This window comes from Bombus fervidus, chromosome 6 (genome assembly GCF_041682495.2).
Source record: "Bombus fervidus isolate BK054 chromosome 6, iyBomFerv1, whole genome shotgun sequence".
In the NCBI taxonomy this organism is placed as follows: domain Eukaryota; kingdom Metazoa; phylum Arthropoda; class Insecta; order Hymenoptera; family Apidae; genus Bombus; species Bombus fervidus.
This window is the reverse complement of record NC_091522.1, coordinates 281,315-302,507: the sequence shown is the minus strand read 5'-3', so window position 1 is coordinate 302,507 and position 21,193 is coordinate 281,315.

Genomic DNA, 21,193 nt, shown 5'->3' with positions numbered 1-21,193 from the left:
CGTTGTATACTATAACCTTATAACGTATAATGTTATGTAGCATTACGTTATAACGTATAACGTTGTATACTATTACGTTATAACGTATAACGTAATGTAGCATTATGCTATAACATATAACGTTGTATACTATAACCTTATAACGTATAACGTTATGTAGCATTACGCTATAACGTATAACGTTATATACTATTACCTTATAACGTATAACGTTATGTAGCATTGCGTTATAACGTATTTCGTTGTATACTATTACGTTATAACGTATAACGTTATGTAGCATTACGTTATAACGTATATCCTTATATATTGTTACCTTATAACGTTATACGTTGTATACTATTACCTTATAACGTATAACGTTATGTAGCATTAGGTTATAACGTATAACGTTATATACTATTACCTTATAACGTATAACGTTATGTAGCATTAGGCTATAGCGTATAACGTTATGTAGCATTACGCTATAACATATAACGTCGTATACTATTACGTTATAACGTATAACGTTATGGAGCATTACGTTATAACGTATAACGTTAGATAGCATTACGTTATAACGTATAACGTTGTATACTATTACGTTATAACGTATAACGTTATGTAGCACTACGTTATAACGTATAACGTTGTATACTATTACGTTATAACGTATAACGTTATGTAGCATTACGTTATAACGTATAACGTTGTATACTATTACGTTATAACGTATAACGATATGTAGCATTACGTTATAACGTATAACGTTGTATACTACTACGTTATAACGTATAACGTTAGATAGCATGACGTTATAACGTATAACGTTGTATACTATTACGTTATAACGTATAACGTTATGTAGCATTACGTTATAACGTATAACGTTGTATACTATTACGTTATAACGTATAACGTTATATAATATTACCTTATAACGTATATCGTTATGTAGCGTTACGTTATAACGTATAACGTTGTATACTATTACGTTATAACGTATAACGTTACGCAGCACGACGTTATAACGTATAACGTTATGTAGCATTACGTTATAACGTGTAACGTTGTATACTATTACGTTATAACGTATAACGTTATGTAGCATTACGTTATAACGTATAACGTTGTATACTATTACGTTATAACGTATAACGTTATGTAGCATTACGTTATAACGTATAACGTTCTATACTATTACGTTATAACGTATAACGATATGTAGCACTACGTTATAACGTATAACGTTATATACTATTACATTATAACGTACAACGTTATGTAGCATTACGTAATAACGTATAACGTTATATACTCTTACCTTATAACGTATCACGTTATGTAGCACTACGTTATAACGTATAACGTTATGTAGCATTACGCTATAACGTATAACGTTATATACTATTACGTTATAACGTATAACGATATGTAGCATTACGTTATAACGTATAACGTTGTATACTATTACGTTATAACGTATAACGTTATGTAGCATTAGGCTATAGCGTATAACGTTATGTAGCATTACGCTATAACATATAACGTCGTATACTATTACGTTATAACGTATAACGTTATGGAGCATTACGTTATAACGTATAACGTTAGATAGCATTACGTTATAACGTATAACGTTGTATACTATTACGTTATAACGTATAACGTTATGTAGCACTACGTTATAACGTATAACGTTGTATACTATTACGTTATAACGTATAACGTTATGTAGCATTACGTTATAACGTATAACGTTGTATACTATTACGTTATAACGTATAACGTAATGTAGCATTATGCTATAACATATAACGTTGTATACTATAACCTTATAACGTATAACGTTATGTAGCATTACGCTATAACGTATAACGTTATATACTATTACCTTATAACGTATAACGTTATGTAGCATTACGTTATAACGTATTTCGTTGTATACTAGTACGTTATAACGTATAACGTTATGTAGCACTACGTTATAACGTATAACGTTATATACTATTACCTTATAACGTACAACGTTATGTAGCATTACGTAATAACGTATAACGTTATATACTCTTACCTTATAACGTATCACGTTATGTAGCACTACGTTATAACGTATAACGTTATGTAGCACGACGTTATAACGTATAACGTTGTATACTAGTACGTTATAACGTATAACGTTATGTAGCACTACGTTATAACGTATAACGTTATATACTATTACCTTATAACGTACAACGTTATGTAGCATTACGTAATAACGTATAACGTTATATACTCTTACCTTATAACGTATCACGTTATGTAGCACTACGTTATAACGTATAACGTTATGTAGCATTACGCTATAACGTATAACGTTATATACTATTACGTTATAACGTATAACGATATGTAGCATTACGTTATAACGTATAACGTTGTATACTATTACGTTATAACGTATAACGTTATGTTGCATTACGTTATAACGTATAACGTTATGTAGCACGACGTTATAACGTATAACGTTGTATACTAGTACGTTATAACGTATAACGTTATGTAGCATTACGTTATAACGTATAACGTTGTATACTACTACCTTATAACGTATAACGTTATGTAGCATTACGTTATAACGTATAACGTAATGTAGCATTATGCTATAACATATAACGTTGTATACTATAACCTTATAACGTATAATGTTATGTAGCATTACGTTATAACGTATAACGTTGTATACTATTACGTTATAACGTATAACGTAATGTAGCATTATGCTATAACATATAACGTTGTATACTATAACCTTATAACGTATAACGTTATGTAGCATTACGCTATAACGTATAACGTTATATACTATTACCTTATAACGTATAACGTTATGTAGCATTGCGTTATAACGTATTTCGTTGTATACTATTACGTTATAACGTATAACGTTATGTAGCATTACGTTATAACGTATATCCTTATATATTGTTACCTTATAACGTTATACGTTGTATACTATTACCTTATAACGTATAACGTTATGTAGCATTAGGTTATAACGTATAACGTTATATACTATTACCTTATAACGTATAACGTTATGTAGCATTACGCTATAGCGTATAACGTTATGTAGCATTACGCTATAACATATAACGTCGTATACTATTACGTTATAACGTATAACGTTATGGAGCATTACGTTATAACGTATAACGTTATGTAGCACGACGTTATAACGTATAACGTTGTATACTAGTACGTTATAACGTATAACGTTATGTAGCATTACGTTATAACGTATAACGTTGTATACTACTACCTTATAACGTATAACGTTATGTAGCATTACGTTATAACGTATAACGTAATGTAGCATTATGCTATAACATATAACGTTGTATACTATAACCTTATAACGTATAATGTTATGTAGCATTACGTTATAACGTATAACGTTGTATACTATTACGTTATAACGTATAACGTAATGTAGCATTATGCTATAACATATAACGTTGTATACTATAACCTTATAACGTATAACGTTATGTAGCATTACGCTATAACGTATAACGTTATATACTATTACCTTATAACGTATAACGTTATGTAGCATTGCGTTATAACGTATTTCGTTGTATACTATTACGTTATAACGTATAACGTTATGTAGCATTACGTTATAACGTATATCCTTATATATTGTTACCTTATAACGTTATACGTTGTATACTATTACCTTATAACGTACAACGTTATGTAGCATTACGTAATAACGTATAACGTTATATACTCTTACCTTATAACGTATCACGTTATGTAGCACTACGTTATAACGTATAACGTTATGTAGCATTACGCTATAACGTATAACGTTATATACTATTACGTTATAACGTATAACGATATGTAGCATTACGTTATAACGTATAACGTTATGTAGCACGACATTATAACGTATAACGTTGTATACTAGTACGTTATAACGTATAACGTTATGTAGCATTACGTTATAACGTATAACGTTGTATACTACTACCTTATAACGTATAACGTTATGTAGCATTACGTTATAACGTATAACGTAATGTAGCATTATGCTATAACATATAACGTTGTATACTATAACCTTATAACGTATAATGTTATGTAGCATTACGTTATAACGTATAACGTTGTATACTATTACGTTATAACGTATAACGTAATGTAGCATTATGCTATAACATATAACGTTGTATACTATAACCTTATAACGTATAACGTTATGTAGCATTACGCTATAACGTATAACGTTATATACTATTACCTTATAACGTATAACGTTATGTAGCATTGCGTTATAACGTATTTCGTTGTATACTATTACGTTATAACGTATAACGTTATGTAGCATTACGTTATAACGTATATCCTTATATATTGTTACCTTATAACGTTATACGTTGTATACTATTACCTTATAACGTATAACGTTATGTAGCATTAGGTTATAACGTATAACGTTATATACTATTACCTTATAACGTATAACGTTATGTAGCATTACGCTATAGCGTATAACGTTATGTAGCATTACGCTATAACATATAACGTCGTATACTATTACGTTATAACGTATAACGTTATGGAGCATTACGTTATAACGTATAACGTTAGATAGCATTACGTTATAACGTATAACGTTGTATACTATTACGTTATAACGTATAACGTTATGTAGCATTACGTTATAACGTATAACGTTACGTAGCACGACGTTATAACGTATAACGTTATGTAGCATTACGTTATAACGTGTAACGTTGTATACTATTACGTTATAACGTATAACGTTATGTAGCATTACGTTATAACGTATAACGTTGTATACTATTACGTTATAACGTATAACGTTATGTAGCATTACGTTATAACGTATAACGTTCTATACTATTACGTTATAACGTATAACGTTATGTAGCACTACGTTATAACGTATAACGTTATATACTATTACCTTATAACGTACAACGTTATGTAGCATTACGTAATATCGTATAACGTTATATACTCTTACCTTATAACGTATAACGTTATGTAGCATTAGGTTATAACGTATAACGTTATATACTATTACCTTATAACGTATAACGTTATGTAGCATTACGCTATAGCGTATAACGTTATGTAGCATTACGCTATAACATATAACGTCGTATACTATTACGTTATAACGTATAACGTTATGGAGCATTACGTTATAACGTATAACGTTAGATAGCATTACGTTATAACGTATAAAGTTGTATACTATTGCGTTATAACGTATAACGTTATGTAGCACTACGTTATAACGTATAACGTTGTATACTATTACGTTATAACGTATAACGTTACGTAGCACGACGTTATAACGTATAACGTTATGTAGCATTACGTTATAACGTGTAACGTTGTATACTATTACGTTATAACGTATAACGTTATCTAGCATTACGTTATAACGTATAACGTTGTATACTATTACGTTATAACGTATAACGTTATGTAGCATTACGTTATAACGTATAACGTTCTATACTATTACGTTATAACGTATAACGTTATGTAGCATTACGCTATAGTGTATAACGTTATATACTATTACGTTATAACGTATAACGATATGTAGCATTACGTTATAACGTATAACGTTGTATACTATTAGGTTATAATGTTACATACTATTAGCCTATTACCTATGACGTTGTATACTATTACCATATAACGTATAACGTTATGTAGCATTACGTTATAACGTATAACGTTATATACTATTACCTTATAACGTACAACGTTATGTAGCATTACGTAATATCGTATAACGTTATATACTCTTACCTTATAACGTATAACGTTATGTAGCGTTACGTTATAACGTATAACGTTCTGTAGCACTACGATATTGCGTATAACGTTATATACTATTACATTATAACGTATAACGTTATGTAGCATTGCGTTATAACGTATAACGTTATATACTATTACCTTATAACGTATAACGTTCTGTAGGATTACGTTATAACGTATAACGTTATATACTATTACCTTATAACGTATAACGTTATGTAGCATTACGTTATAACGTATAACGTTGTATACTATTACGTTATAACGTTACATACTATTAGCTTATTACCTATGACGTTGTATACTATTACCATATAACGTATAACGTTATGTAGCATTACGTTATAACGTATAACGTTATATAATACTACCTTATAACGTATAACGTTATGTAGCATTACGTTATAACGTATAACGTTATATACTATTACCTTATAATGTATAACATTATAATGTACAGGGTTGGAATTCTTTCTACAGAGTTGGAATACCTTTGTACAGAGTTGGAATGCTTCCTACAGGTTTGGAATACCTTTGTACAGAGTTGGAATGCTTTCTACAGGTTTGGAATACATTTGTACACGGTTGGAATGCTTTCTAGAGGGTTGGAATGCTTTCGACAGGGTTGGAATGCTTTCTACAGGGTTGGAATGCTTTCGACAGAGTTGGAATACCTTTGTACAGAGTCAGAATGTTATGTACAGGGTTGGAATTCTTTCTACAGAGTTGGAATACCTTTGTACAGAGTTGGAATATCTTTGTACAGGGTTGGAATACTTTCTACAGGGTTGGAATATCTTTGTACAGAGTCAGAATGTTATGTACAGGGTTGGAATTCTTTCTACAGAGTTGGAATACCTTTGTACAGAGTTGGAATGATTTCTACAGGGTTGGGATACCTTTGTACAGAGTCAGAATGTTATGTACAGGGTTGGAATTCTTTCTACAGAGTTGGAATACATTTGTACAGAGTTGGAATGCTTTCTACCGGGTTGGAATACCTTTGTACAGAGTTGGAATGCTTTCTACAGGGTTGGAATGCTTTCTACAGGGTTTTAATGCTTTCTACAGGGTTGGAATGCTTTCTACAGGGTTGGAATGCTTTCTACAGTGTTGGAATACCTTTGTACAGAGTTGGAATGCTTTCTACAGGGTTGGAATGCTTTCTACAGGGTTTTAATGCTTACTACAAGGTTGGAATGCTTTCGACAGAGTTGGAAGACCTTTGTACAGAGTCAGAATGTTATGTACAGGGTTGGAATTCTTTCTACAGAGTTGGAATACCTTTGTACAGAGTTGGAATGCTTTCTACAGGGTTGGAATACTTTCTACAGGGTTGGAATGCTTTCTACAGGGTTGGAATGACTTCTACAGGGTTGGAATGCTTTCTACAGGGTTGGAACGCCTTCGACAGAGTTGGAATACCTTTGTACAGAGTAGGAATACCGTTGTACAGGGTTGGAATAATTTCTGCAGAGTTGGAATACCTTTGTACAGAGTTGGAATGCTTTCTACAGGGTTGGAATGCTTTCGACAGAGTTGGAATACCTTTGTACAGAGTCAGAATGTGTTGTACATGGTTGGAATTCTTCCTACAGAGTTGGAATACCTTTGTACAGGGTTGGAATACTTTCTACAGGGTTGGACTACCTTTGTACAGAAACAGAATGTTATGTACAGGGTTGGAATTCCTTCTACAGAGTTGGAATACCTTTGTACAGAGTTGGAATGCTTTCTACAGGGTTGGAATGTCTTTGTACAGAGTCAGAATGTTATGTACAGGGTTGGAATTCTTTCTACAGAGTTGGAATACATTTGTACAGAGTTGGAATGCTTTCTACAGGGTAGGAATACCTTTGTACAGAGTTGGAATGCTTTCTACAGGGTTGGAATGCTTTCGACAGAGTTGGAAGACCTTTGTACAGAGTCAGAATGTTATGTACAGGGTTGGAATTCTTTCTACAGAGTTGGAATACCTTTGTACAGAGTTGGAATGCTTTCTACAGGGTTGGAATACTTTCTACAGGGTTGGAATGCTTTCTAGAGGGTTGGAATGCTTTCGACAGGGTTGGAATGCTTTCGACAGGGTTGGAATGCTTTCGACAGAGTTGGAATACCTTTGTACAGAGTCAGAACGTTATGTACAGGGTTGGAATTCTTTCTACAGAGTTGGAAGACATTTGTACAGAGTTGGAATGCTTTCTACAGGGTTGGAATACATTTGTACAGAGTTGGAATGCTTTCTGCAGGGTTTTAATGCTTTCTACAGGGTTGGAATGCTTTCTACAGGGTTGGAATGCTTTCGACAGAGTTGGAATACCTTTGTATAGAGTCAGAATGTTATGTACAGGGTTGGAATTCTTTCTACAGAGTTGGAATACCTTTGTACAGAGTTGGAATGCTTTCTACAGGGTTGGAATGCTTTCGACAGAGTTGGAATACCTTTGTACAGAGTCAGAATGTTATGTACAGGGTTGGAACTATTTCTACAGCGTTGGAATACCTTTGTACAGAGTTGGAATGCTTTCTACAGGGTTGGAATGCTTTCGACAGAGTTGGAATATCTTTGTACAGAGTCAGAATGTGTTGTACATGGTTGGAATTCTTTCTACAGAGTTGGAATACCTTTCTACAGGGTTGGAATTCTTTCTACAGAGTTGGAATACCTTTGTACAGAGTTGGAATACCTTTGTACAGGGTTGGAATAATTTCTACAGGGTTGGAATGCTTTCTAGAGGGTTGGAATGCTTTCGACAGGGTTGGAATGCTTTCGACAGGGTTGGAATGCTTTCGACAGAGTTGGAATACCTTTGTACAGAGTCAGAATGTTATGTACAGTGTTGGAATTCTTTCTACAGAGTTGGAAGACCTTTGTACACAGTTGGAATGCTTTCTACAGGGTTGGAATACATTTGTACAGAGGTGGAATGCTTTCTATAGGGTTGGAATGCTTTCTACAGGGTTGGAATGCTTTCGACAGAGTTGGAATACCTTTGTACAGAGTCAGAATGTTATGTACGGGGTTGGAATTCTTTCTAGAGAGTTGGAATACCTTTGTACAGAGTTGGAATACCTTTGTACAGGGTTGGACCAGCTTTGTACAGCGTTGGAATACTTTCTACAGGGTTGGAATGCTTTCTAAAGGGTTCGAATGCTTTCGACAGGGTTGGAATGCTTTCGACAGATTTGGAATACCTTTGTACAGAGTCAGAATTTTATGTACAGGCTTGGAATTCTTTCTACAGAGTTGGAATACCTTTGTACAGAGTTGGAATGCTTTCTACAGGGTTGGAATGCTTTCGACAGAGTTGGAATACCTTTGTACAGAGTCAGAATGTGTTGTACATGGTTGGAATTCTTTCTACAGAGTTGGCATACCTTTGTACAGGGTTGGAATACTTTCTACTGGGTTGGAATACCTTTGTACAGAGTCAGAATGTTATGTACAGGGTTGGAATTCTTTCTACAGAGTTGGAATACATTTGTACAGAGTTGGAATGCTTTCTACAGGGTTGGAATACCTTTGTACAGTGTTGGAATGCTTTCTACAGGGTTGGAATGCTTTCGACAGAGTTGGAAGACCTTTGTACAGAGTTAGAATGTTATGTACAGGGTTGGAATTCTTTCTACAGAGTTGGAATACCTTTGTACAGAGTTGGAATACCTTTGTACAGGGTTGGAATAATTTCTACAGGGTTGGAATGCTTTCTAGAGGGTTGGAATGCTTTCGACAGGGTTGGAATGCTTTCGACAGGGTTGGAATGCTTTCGACAGGGTTGGAATGCTTTCGACAGAGTTGGAATACCTTTGTACAGAGTCAGAATGTTATGTACAGTGTTGGAATTCTTTCTACAGAGTTGGAAGACCTTTGTACACAGTTGGAATGCTTTCTACAGGGTGGGAATACCTTTGTACAGAGGTGGAATGCTTTCTACAGGGTTGGAATGCTTTCTACAGGGTTTTAATGCTTTCTACAGGGTTGGAATGCTTTCTACAGGGTTGGAATGCTTTCGACAGAGTTGGAATACCTTTGTACAGAGTCAGAATGTTATGTACAGGGTTGGAATTCTTTCTAGAGAGTTGGAATACCTTTGTACAGAGTTGGAATACCTTTGTACAGGGTTGGACCAGCTTTGTACAGCGTTGGAATACTTTCTACAGGGTTGGAATGCTTTCTAAAGGGTTCGAATGCTTTCGACAGGGTTGGAATGCTTTCGACAGATTTGGAATACCTTTGTACAGAGTCAGAATTTTATGTACAGGCTTGGAATTCTTTCTACACAGTTGGAATACCTTTGTACAGAGTTGGAATGCTTTCTACAGGGTTGGAATGCTTTCGACAGAGTTGGAATACCTTTGTACAGAGTCAGAATGTGTTGTACATGGTTGGAATTCTTTCTACAGAGTTGGAATACCTTTGTACAGGGTTGGAATACTTTCTACAGGGTTGGAATACCTTTGTACAGAGTCAGAATGTTATGTACAGGGTTGGAATTCTTTCTACAGAGTTGGAATACCTTTGTACAGAGTTGGAATGCTTTCTACAGGGTTGGAATATCTTTGTACAGAGTCAGAATGTTATGTACAGGGTTGGAATTCTTTCTACAGAGTTGGAATACATTTGTACAGAGTTGGAATGCTTTCTACAGGGTTGGAATACCTTTGTACAGAGTTGGAATGCTTTCTACAGGGTTGGAATGCTTTCTACAGGGTTTTAATGCTTTCTACAGGGTTGGAATGCTTTCTACAGTGTTGGAATGCTTTCGACAGAGTTGGAATACCTTTGTACAGAGCCAGAATGTTATGTACAGGGTTGGAATTCTTACTACAGATTTGGAATACCTTTGTACAGACTTGGAATGCTTTCTACAGGGTTGGAATACTTTCTACAGGGTTGGAATGCTTTCTACAGGGTTGGAATGCCTTCTATACGGTTGGAATGCTTTCTACAGGGTTGGAATGCTTTCTACAGGGTTGGAATGCTTTCTACAGGGTTGGAATGCTTTCTACAGGGTTGGAATGCTTTCTACAGAGTTGGAATACCTTTGTACAGGGTTGGAACAGCTTTGTACAGCTTTGGAGTACTTTCTACAGGGTTGGAATGCTTTCTAGAGGGTTGGAATGCTTTCGACAGGGTTGGAATGCTTTCTACAGGGTTGGAATGCTTTCGACAGAGTTGGAATACCTTTGTACAGAGTCAGAATGTTATGTACAGGGTTGGAATTCTTTCTACAGAGTTGGAATACCTTTGTACAGAGTTGGAATGCTTTCTACAGGGCTGGAATGCTTTCTACAGAGTTGGAATACCTTTGTACAGGGTTGGAACAGCTTTGTACAGCTTTGGAATACTTTCTACAGGGTTGGAATGCTTTCTAGAGGGTTCGAATACTTTCGACAGGGTTGGAATGCTTTCTACAGGGTTGGAATGCTTTCGACAGAGTTGGAATACCTTTGTACAGAGTCAGAATGTTATGTACAGGGTTGGAATTCTTTCTACAGAGTTGGAATACCTTTGTACAGAGTTGGAATACCTTTGTACAGGGTTGGAATACTTTCTACAGGGTTGGAATGCTTTCTACATGGTTGGAATGCCGTCTACAGGGTTGGAACGCTTTCGACAGAGTTGGAATACCTTTGTACAGAGTTGGAATGCTTTCTACAGGGTTGGAATACCTTTGTACAGAGTTGGAATGCTTTCTACAGTGTTGGAATGCTTTAAACAGGGCTGGAATGCTTTCTACAGAGTTGGAATACCTTTGTACAGGGTTGGAACAGCTTTGTACAGCTTTGGAATACTTTCTACAGGGTTGGAATGCTTTCTAGAGGGTTCGAATACTTTCGACAGGGTTGGAATGCTTTCTACAGGGTTGAAATGCTTTCGACAGAGTTGGAATACCTTTGTACAGAGTCAGAATGTTATGTACAGGGTTGGAATTCTTTCTACAGAGTTGGAATACTTTTGTACAGAGTTGGAATACTTTTGTACAGGGTTGGAATAATTTCTACGGGGTTGGAATGCTTTCTAGAGGGTTGGAATGCTTTCGACAGGGTTGGAATGCTTTCGACAGGGTTGGAATGCTTTCGACAGGGTTGGAATGCTTTCGACAGAGTTGGAATACCTTTGTACAGAGTCAGAATGTTATGTACAGTGTTGGAATTCTTTCTACAGAGTTGGAAGACCTTTGTACACAGTTGGAATGCTTTCTACAGGGTGGGAATATCTTTGTACAGAGGTGGAATGCTTTCTACAGGGTTGGAATGCTTTCTACAGGGTTTTAATGCTTTCTACAGGGTTGGAATGCTTTCTACAGGGTTGGAATGCTTTCGACAGAGTTGGAATACCTTTGTACAGAGTCAGAATGTTATGTACAGGGTTGGGATTCTTTCTAGAGAGTTGGAATACCTTTGTACAGAGTTGGAATACCTTTGTACAGGGTTGGACCAGCTTTGTACAGCGTTGGAATACTTTCTACAGGGTTGGAATGCTTTCTAAAGGGTTCGAATGCTTTCGACAGGGTTGGAATGCCTTCTATACGGTTGGAATGCTTTCTACAGGGTTGGAATGCTTTCTACAGGGTTGGAATGCTTTCTACAGGGTTGGAATGCTTTCTACAGAGTTGGAATACCATTGTACAGGGTTGGAACAGCTTTGTACAGCTTTGGAGTACTTTCTACAGGGTTGGAATGCTTTCTAGAGGGTTGGAATGCTTTCGACAGGGTTGGAATGCTTTCTACAGGGTTGGAATGCTTTCGACAGAGTTGGAATACCTTTGTACAGAGTCAGAATGTTATGTACAGGGTTGGAATTCTTTCTACAGAGTTGGAATACCTTTGTACAGAGTTGGAATACCTTTGTACAGAGTTGGAATGCTTTCTACAGGGTTGGAATACTTTCTACAGGGTTGGAATACCTTTGTACAGAGTCAGAATGTTATGTACAGGGTTGGAATTCTTTCTACAGAGTTGGAATACCTTTGTACAGAGTTGGAATGCTTTCTACAGGGTTGGAATATCTTTGTACAGAGTCAGAATGTTATGTACAGGGTTGGAATTCTTTCTACAGAGTTGGAATACATTTGTACAGAGTTGGAATGCTTTCTACAGGGTTGGAATACCTTTGTACAGAGTTGGAATGCTTTCTACAGGGTTGGAATGCTTTCTACAGGGTTTTAATGCTTTCTACAGGGTTGGAATGCTTTCTACAGTGTTGGAATGCTTTCGACAGAGTTGGAATACCTTTGTACAGAGCCAGAATGTTATGTACAGGGTTGGAATTCTTACTACAGATTTGGAATACCTTTGTACAGACTTGGAATGCTTTCTACAGGGTTGGAATACTTTCTACAGGGTTGGAATGCTTTCTACAGGGTTGGAATGCCTTCTATACGGTTGGAATGCTTTCTACAGGGTTGGAATGCTTTCTACAGGGTTGGAATGCTTTCTACAGGGTTGGAATGCTTTCTACAGAGTTGGAATGCCTTTGTACAGGGTTGGAACAGCTTTGTACAGCTTTGGAGTACTTTCTACAGGGTTGGAATGCTTTCTAGAGGGTTGGAATGCTTTCGACAGGGTTGGAATGCTTTCTACAGGGTTGGAATGCTTTCGACAGAGTTGGAATACCTTTGTACAGAGTCAGAATGTTATGTACAGGGTTGGAATACTTTCTACAGGGTTGGAATACTTTCTACAGGGTTGGAATGCTTTCTACATGGTTGGAATGCCGTCTACAGGGTTGGAACGCTTTCGACAGAGTTGGAATACCTTTGTACAGAGTTGGAATGCTTTCTACAGGGTTGGAATACCTTTGTACAGAGTTGGAATGCTTTCTACAGGGTTGGAATGCTTTAAACAGGGCTGGAATGCTTTCTACAGAGTTGGAATACCTTTGTACAGGGTTAGAACAGCTTTGTACAGCTTTGGAATACTTTCTACAGGGTTGGAATGCTTTCTAGAGGGTTCGAATACTTTCGACAGGATTGGAATGCTTTCTACAGGGTTGAAATGCTTTCGACAGAGTTGGAATACCTTTGTACAGAGTCAGAATGTTATGTACAGGGTTGGAATTCTTTCTACAGAGTTGGAATACTTTTGTACAGAGTTGGAATACTTTTGTACAGGGTTGGAATAATTTCTACGGGGTTGGAATGCTTTCTAGAGGGTTGGAATGCTTTCGACAGTGTTGGAATGCTTTCGACAGGGATGGAATGCTTTCGACAGAGTTGGAATACCTTTGTACAGAGTCAGAATGTTATGTACAGGGTGGGCATTCTTTCTACAGAGTTGGAATACCTTTGTACAGAGTTGGAATGCTTTCTACAGGGTTGGAATACCTTTGTACAGAGTTGGAATGCTTTCTACAGGGTTGGAATGCTTTCTACAGGGTTGGAATACATTTGTACAGAGTTGGAATGCTTTCTACAGGGTTGGAATACCTTTGTACAGAGTTGGAATGCTTTCTACAGGGTTGGAATGCTTTCTACTGGGATTTAATGCTTTCTACAGGGTTGGAATACATTTGTACAGAGTTGCAATTCTTTCTACAGAGTTGGAATACCTTTGTACAGAGTCAGAATGTTATGTACAGGGTTGGAATTCTTTCTACAGAGTTGGAATTCCTTTGTACAGAGTTGGAATGCTTTCTACAGGGTTGGAATGCTTTCGACAGAGTTGGAACACCTTTGTACAGAGTCAGAATGTGTTGTACATGGTTGCAATTCTTTCTACAGAGTTGGAATACCTTTGTACAGGGTTGGAATACTTTCTACAGGGTTGAAATACCTTTGTACAGAGTCAGGATGTTATGTACAGGGTTGGAATGCTTTCTACAGAGTTGGAATACCTTTGTACAGAGTTGGAATGCTTTCTACAGTGTTGGAATACCTTTGTACAGAGTCAGAATGTTATGTACAGGGTTGGAATTCTTTCTACAGAGTTGGAATACATTTGTACAGAGTTGGAATGCTTTCTACAGGGTTGGAATACCTTTGTACAGAGTTGGAATGCTTTCTACAGGGTTGGAATACTTTCTACAGGGTTGGAATGCTTTCTAAAGGGTTCGAATGCTTTCGACAGTGTTGGAATACCTTTGTACAGAGACAGAATGTGTTGTACATGGTTGGAATTCTTTCTACAGTGTTGGAATACCTTTGTACAGGGTTGGAATACTTTCTACAGGGTTGGAATACCTTTGTACAGAGTCAGAATGTTATGTACAGGGTTGGAATTCTTTCTACAGAGTTGGAATACATTTGTACAGAGTTGGAATGCTTCCTACAGGGTTGGAATACCTTTGTACAGAGTTGGAATGCTTTCTACAGGGTTGGAATGCTTTCTACAGGGCTGGAATACCTTTGTACAGAGTTGGAATGCTTTCTACAGGGTTGGAATGCTTTCGACAGGGTTGGAATGCTTTCGACAGGGTTGGAATGCTTTCGACAGGGTTGGAATGCTTTCGACAGGGTTGGAATGCTTTCGACAGAGTTGGAATACCTTTGTACAAAGTCAGAATGTTATGTACAGGGTTGGAATTCTTTCTACAGAGTTGGAATACCTTTGTACAGAGGTGGAATGCTTTCTACAGGTTTGGAATACCTTTGTACAGAGTTGGAATGCTTTCTACAGGTTTGGAATACCTTTGTACAGAGTTGGAATGCTTTCTACAGGGTTGGAATGCGTTCGACAGAGTTGGAATACCTTTGTACAGAGTCAGAATGTTATGTACAGCGTTGGAATTCTTTCGACAGAGTTGGAATACCTTTGTACAGAGTTGGATTGCTTTCGACAGGGTTGGAATGCCGTCTACAGGGTTGGAATGCTTTCTACAGGGTTGGAATGCTTTCGACAGAGTTGGAATACCTTTGTACAGAGTCAGAATGTTATGTACAGGGTTGGAATTCTTTCTACAGAGTTGGAATACCTTTGTACAGAGTTGGAATACCTTTGTACAGGGTTGGAATACTTTCTACAGGGTTGGAATGCTTTCTACATGGTTGGAATGCCGTCTACAGGGTTGGAACGCTTTCGACAGAGTTGGAATACCTTTGTGCACAGTTGGAATGCTTTCTACAGGGTTGGAATACCTTTGTACAGAGTTGGAATGCTTTCGACAGGGTTGGAATGCTTTCTACAGGGCTGAAATGCTTTCTACATAGTTGGAATACCTTTGTACAGGGTTGGAACAGCTTTGTACAGCTTTGGAATACTTTCTACAGGGTTGGAATGCTTTCTAGAGGGTTCGAATACTTTCGACAGGGTTGGAATGCTTTCTACAGGGTTGGAATGCTTTCGACAGAGTTGGAATACCATTGTACAGAGTCAGAATGTTATGTACAGAGTTGGAATTCTTTCTACAGAGTTGGAATACTTTTGTACAGAGTTGGAATACTTTTGTACAGGGTTGGAATAATTTCTACAGGGTTGGAATGCTTTCTAGAGGGTTGGAATGCTTTCGACAGGGTTGGAATGCTTTCGACAGGGTTGGAATGCTTTCGACAGAGTTGGAATACCTTTGTACAGAGTCAGAATGTTATGTACAGGGTTGGAATTGTTTCTACAGAGTTGTAATACCTTTGTACAGAGTTGGAATGCTTTCTACAGGGTTGGAATACCTTTGTACAGAGTTGGAATGCTTTCTACAGGGTTGGAATGTTTTCTACAGGGTTGGAATACATTTGTGCAGAGTTGGAATGCTTTCTACAGGGTTGGAATACCTTTGCACAGAGTTGGAATGCTTTCTACAGGGTTGGAATACCTTTGTACAGAGTCAGAATGTTATGTACAGTGTTGGAATTCTTTCTACAGAGTTGGAATACATTTGTACAGAGTTGGAATGCTTCCTACAGGGTTGGAATACCTTTGTACAGAGTTGGAATGCTTTCTGCAGGGTTGGAATGCTTTCTACAGGGTTTTAATGCTTTCTACAGGGTTGGAATGCTTTCTACAGGGTTGGAATGCTTTCGACAGAGTTGGAATACCTTTGTACAGAGCCAGAATGTTATGTACAGCGTTGGAATTCTTTCTACAGAGTTGGAATACCTTTGTACAGAGTTGGAATGCTTTCTACAGGGTTGGAATGCTTTCTACAGGGTTGGAATACATTTGTGCAGAGTTGGAATGCTTTCTACAGGGTTGGAATACCTTTGCACAGAGATGGAATGCTTTCTACAGGGTTGGAATACCTTTGTACAGAGTCAGAATGTTATGTACAGTGTTGGAATTCTTTCTACAGAGTTGGAATACATTTGTACAATGTTGGAATGCTTTCGACAGAGTTGGAATACCTTTCTACAGAGTTAGAATGCTTCTACAGGGTTGGAATGCTTTCTACAGAGTTGGAATGCTTTCTACAGAGTTGGAATGCTTCGGACAGAGTTGGAGAACGTTCTCCATAGTTGGAAAGGCTTTGGACATGTTGAAGTGTTCGACACTTGTAGGAAAACTCTACATGTGGTCTTCAGCTTTCTCGGGCGCCGAGGTCATCATTAGGGCATAGATTAAAGAATGCGTCGACGACAGACCATAAGCGGCACACATGCTACGTTGGCTTCAGCGATTTTTTAGTCTCATGGTAACATTGCTAGCGTGCGGATCTGGACCAGCTTACATATATTCCACATTTTGTACTTAAGTTTCACAATAAATATATCACTTACAATACCTTACAATTTACCCACGCATTTCTTTAATTCCACAAACATCGCATAAGCATAACAGGTTATGGGCCCAGGGCTGTAACTTGTAAGGTAGCAACGCGAAGTGAATAAAGTGTTAAAGTGTTGTGCTTGGTAAAGTAAGAGATAGTGCTAAAATGGAATCAGCAAGTGCAAGGTCAAGATGTTACGTGGCGAAGAAAACTGGCTCCAATGGCGTTTTATTATGCACTTATCATACTTATTATACACTTTTGGAGGAAAATGACGACCTGATCAACGTGTGTGAAGGGAATCTGTATCATCCAGGTAACAGTGCGGAAAAGGGAATCGCCCGTGAAAGATTTTTGAAGGCAGATCGGTTAGCGAGGATATTAATTGTGACCTCGGTAGGAAGGAAACTGTTGGATCTTCTTTTATGCTGCACAACAGCACATGAAATGTGGAAGAAATTAAACGCAGTATATGATATGAAGTCAAATGAAAATTTAAATATGATCCAGAAGCAGTTCTTCAATTTTAAATGGGAAGAATCTGAAAATGTGTCCCACAACTTGTCGAAGTTGGAACTGATAGCGGCGAAGATGAAAGCCCTTGAAGGTGAAGTTGCCGAGAGAACGCTGATAACACTCATTTTATCGGCGTTACCAAGCAAATTTGATCATTTTCACAGTGCGTGGGAGTCAGTGGAGGAAGAAAGGAAAACCCTAGACAAGCTTAGTACCAGACTGATGGCAGAAAAAACCAGATGGAAGAAAGACGACCAGGCAACATCGGTGGCGCTGGTAACAAAAAGTAATAATTGTAAAAGGGAACAACAGAGAATTAAGCCAGAGAATTAGGCACACGGTTAACGTCCCATACACTCCCGAACAGAATGGCGTCGCAGAAAGAGAAAATAGTGCAATAGTAGAGGCAGGCCGGTCAATGCTACATTCGAAACCAAATCTACCGCTGTTTTTATGGGCCGAAGCCATGAACACAGCAGTGCATGTCATAAATAAGACAGGGCCAACAGGACAAGAGAATAAAACACCATATGAATTGTGGTACGGGGAATCGTCAGATGTAGAAAAGTTTAGAGTTTTCTGTACTGAGTGCTTTGCACACATACCTGCGGAAAAGAGAAGTAAACTTGACAAAAAGGCTAACAAAGGATATTTGGTAGGCTATCTAGATGACGGATGAGAGTATCGAGTATACGTGCCGACCGTAAGAAATGTAATAATAAGCCGTGACGCAATATTTATGCCCGAACTAGAAACTGCAAAATTCGTTAATATAAGTTTACCGATAATTGTCGAGCGTGAAGATGTGTGTACGCAGAGCGATAGAGCATGTACGTATGAAAGCGCAGTGAGTGAACATGGAAAACAATCTCATGTAACCAACGAGAATGTGAGACAACTGAGAGATAGAGATAAGATCAAACGAACCGATTTTTATGGTAGTCCAGCAATGTACGTAGCGGAAAAATTACCGGTAGATTTTAACGAATCGATGAGATCCGAAAAGAAAGAATTATGGAAAGCGGCTATGCATGATGAAATGAAATCGCACCAGGAAAATAAGACGTGGATCCTTGTAGAAAAACCAAAAGATCAAAAGATACTTAGCAATAGGTGGGTTTTAACGGTAAAGCAAAATCCGGACAATTCGGAACGATACAAAGCGCGACTTGCGATTAAAGCGTGTTCACAGAAAGAAGGCATAGATTATAAGGAAACCTATCGTCCCGTTGCTCGGTTTGACACAATTAGATTAATGCTCAGTATTGCTGCCAAAAATAATTTATACCTTGGACAGTTTGACATTAAAACCGCATTTTTATATGGAAGTCTGAAAGAAGACATCTATATGAAACAATCTAAAGGTTTTGACGATGGTACAAATCGCGTTTGTAAATTGCTAAAAAGTCTATATGGCTTAAAGCAGTCTCCAAGATGTTGGACGGAACGTTTCACAAAATTTATTTCAGATTTAAAATTTTATCATAGTAACGCAGATCCTTGCTTTTATATTCATACAGAAGATGACAAATTACTGTTGATGACCATATACGTAGACGATGGACTGGTAGCAGCTTCAGACGAATCTCTAATCGATAAATTGTTCAACAATTTTAATAAAGAATTCAAAATTACGAGTTCGAAAGAAGTAAAGAGTTTTCTTGAACTTGAAATTGATAGACTAGAAGATGGTTCAATATTCATTCTTCAGAGCAGGTATATCGAAAGTGTTACGTCGCAAAACTTGATATGGATCATGTTTCTAACCGTCTCTCGCGGTCTTCCAGCGTCATATACGAATCGTCTCATCTTCCCGACGGAACATACAATGTATCGACGAGCGCATGGTTGCCACCCGGCCGCGAGTTCCAGAAACGTCGATTTCGGTCCGTTCTTTATTTTCACAAAGTAGTCGGCATACGTGATCATCGGCGCGAGCGGCGGCGTGATCTGAGCGCGGTGGGGGTCGTCTCCCCGAGAGGACAAGGAATTCATCCTAGGGCAGTTAGTCTATTTTCAGAAATCATACCGCATACATCGTAAGCTCTGACGAATAAAATGGCGAATTTAACGAATATCGAAAAATATCAAAAGTCAAGTTCTCGGTGCTCTACCCATCAAATCGATCACCCTTCGGGTCAATCAATTATTGTACTTTCCGACACGACGAAGTCAAACAATATCTGTCGACGCAACAAGTATTGTAGGCTGGTTAAATAAATAGATATAGATTATATAACTGTAGATTCCAGTTATATTTAAAACCAAACACCCCTATTATCCTATAAGAAATAAGGGGATCGCCCTGCTCGTGGTGTCGATTCGTTTAATCGTAACGGGAATTTAGAACTCCCGTTGACGCGCTTCAACGCTATCGCGTCTCCCCGCGACTGGACGAAAATACAGGGACAAACAGTCTTTCTCTTAGCAATCCCTAAACCTATCACCTCCGAAGATACCAGAAAACTGCTTTTCTCACGTACGATACTTCCCGCCAGCGACTTTCTTTCAAGGGCAGTTAGCATTCTTTTCCAACCATCAACACAAAAATGAGCCAATTAGCAACGGCGTCCATTTTCCTCACTTTCCGATTCAAGGCTTTCCTCAACGAATCCGATGATCTCGCATCCTAAGAGACACCCCAATACAGTTTTCCTTCGCGGCATCATCGTGACGGAAAGTCAGTCGTTACATATCGGCCCGAAGCAATAGTTGGTAGTTCGTAATAACTGATCAGAGTTCCACGGCATCTTAGGCAATCATCATTCGAGCTTATATCGCGCATCAAAACGCATCAATCAGAAATCGAATTTGTAATTGCGAATCGCGAACCGTTACTGATAATAATCGCGAACCGCCAATATAACATTCGCGAGTTCTACACATCGTATATACACAGAATATATTATAATAAATATCTATTATTAAATATATATGAGTGATTTTTCAGTACCTATCACGACCCAACCACCTCACAACCAATAATTAACAATATTTAAGCAACTAATTAATAACAATTAAACTATTAATTTATAGCAATGGAAACATTTGTTAACAACATTTAAAACATTAATTTATAACAATCAAACCATTCTTCAAGGAATCAATAAGTCTCTCGCTAATAGCCTAATAAATCGTTTGATAGATCTAACGAAGAAATACCTAATCGCGATTACAGCCAATTAATTCATATTA